At 58.7% G+C, this 1,928-nt stretch overlaps 1 long non-coding RNA gene across 1 annotated transcript; it reads right to left on the reverse strand.

Moving 5' to 3' along the window:
• Positions 1-688: 688 nt before the first annotated feature.
• Positions 689-1,903, reverse strand: LOC141372328 (uncharacterized). Its single transcript, XR_012377549.1, has 2 exons — positions 1,783-1,903; positions 689-1,522 (listed from the first exon to the last, which is right to left on the reverse strand). It is a non-coding gene; the product is annotated as an uncharacterized lncRNA (long non-coding RNA).
• Positions 1,904-1,928: the final 25 nt, after the last annotated feature.

Below are 1,928 nucleotides of genomic sequence, written 5' to 3' on the forward strand. Positions count from 1 at the left end.
CTCCATAGGGTTTCCTTTGCCGGAGTCCTTCCCCAGGAGCTCCCGCATCTCTGACACATATTCCCTGCGTGCCTATCCTTCCGCCTTGGACTTGCATGTGTTTGGTCTCCGTCCCTGTGGAACCCAGTGACTTGGAGCGTGGTTTGGACCAGAGTCAGGTGAAACCTTTCTTTGGCCTTGGGTTGTGAGCAATGCTTTTGCCCTTTGTGGTGTGTCTTCCAGCTTTCTGCATTTCCCTGGTTTCTGTGTGGGTCTCAGAAGGAACCAGCCCTGTCCTGTCTGGGTTCAGGCTGTGGTGTCCCAGCAGGACCAGGGGTCTCGGCCCCGAGATTGTGCCCATAATTCCTAAAGTGGCCTCTATGATTCCATCTGATGTGTCATCCATCGGGGATTTCAATATCAAATAAGGGAAATTTTATGACAAAGAAACACAGAAGAAAACGAGTCCCCTTTGAAAATGAGGCAGACACAAAGGCCCCTATTGTGTGATTCCACTTACAGAAACATCAGGAATAGGTAAAGGAACAGAGAGAGAAAGCAGCTTAGGGGTCACCGGGGTCTGGGCTGCAGGAGAAACGGGCAGGGAGGGCTTCTGGTTCGGGGATCTTTTGGGGAATGAGATATTCTGCGGCAATGTTCTGGGGTGTGGTGGCACAGCGTTGGGCATATACTTAATGCTCAAGATGTGTTCAATTGAAAACAAGTAATTTTATTTAAAACAAATAATAAACAGTATATAGGACATGGAAGGATAAAATAACAGTTAATATGTACCAGAGAGAAAGAACACAGGGGGAGGGGATGAAACAATCGGGCGGGGTCTCGGGTTCCGGCGATGGAACTAAGGGTGATTGTACAAGGAGCTCTCCCTGCAGGGCTGTGGGCTCTGGATGTGGCTGTGGGAGCCCTGAAGGAGCAGGAGTAGGGGCAGGGCTCAGGATAGGGGCAGGGACAGGGGCAGGGACAGAGGTAAGAGGAGGGGCAGGGGCAAGGGGAGGGACAGGGTCAGCAGTAGTGGCAGGTGCAGGATCCAGGGCAGGAGCAGGGACAGGATCTGGCTCAGGGGCAGGAATGGGACCACTGGCAGGGGCAGGGGAAGGGGCAGTGGCTCTGGCAGGAGTACGGACAGGGGCAGGAGCAAGGGTAGGATCTGGGTCAGGGACAGTGGCTCTGGCAGGGGCAGGAGCAGGAACAGGGGCAGGGGCAGGAACAAGAGCACAGGCAGGGGCAGGGGTTGGGGCAGGGGCAGAGGCAGGGGTAAGGGAAGGGGCAGGAGCCAGGTCAGGATCTAGGTCCGAGGCAAGGGCAGGGGCTGGGGTGGGGGAAGGTGGAGTGGCAGGAACTGTAGCAGGGGCAGGGGCAGGGACTGGGGCAGGAGCAGGTGCCAGTTCTTCCTGGACAGCGCCAGGCTCTCCGTGGGCAGCTGCCGGGTCACCTGCCGGCTCCTGGTCTCCTCCTGAAGTCACTGCAGGCACCAGCCCTCCCTGCAGATCGGGCTCTAGCTCCTCAGGTGGTGGAGCAGCTGTGAGAGGAGAAAAGCTCACCCCTGTGCTTACTCTCCATGGGCCTTTGCAGAGACAGAGCCCAGCCCAGGGCCTCCCAGAGAAGCCACAGCTGGGAAGGAACCTTCACGGGGACGTCTCCCCAACTGCAGGCCACCCGCTCTGTGCTCTGTGCCCAGTCGTTGCTCCTGGCCCCACACCAGCCTCTGGGGGCTCCTCCCTGTGGGGCCGCACCGACCCGTCCCCACACACCACAAACACCCAGCCCCACCCTTCTCACCCTCGGCCTCGGCCTCCATGGGCTCCGGCTCCTGGACCACTGTCCGGTGGACGACCACCTGGGACGGTGGTCCGCGTGGTGTCGGAGGTCTTGCGTGGCAATCCCCAGCACCTGTTTCTTGGGATGCCTTTGGGGTCACCCCCTCT

Source organism: Callorhinus ursinus, unplaced genomic scaffold, assembly GCF_003265705.2.
Source record: "Callorhinus ursinus isolate GAN/ISIS: 27379988/994484 unplaced genomic scaffold, GSC_fseal_2.0 scaffold7632, whole genome shotgun sequence".
NCBI classification, from domain to species: Eukaryota; Metazoa; Chordata; class Mammalia; order Carnivora; family Otariidae; genus Callorhinus; species Callorhinus ursinus.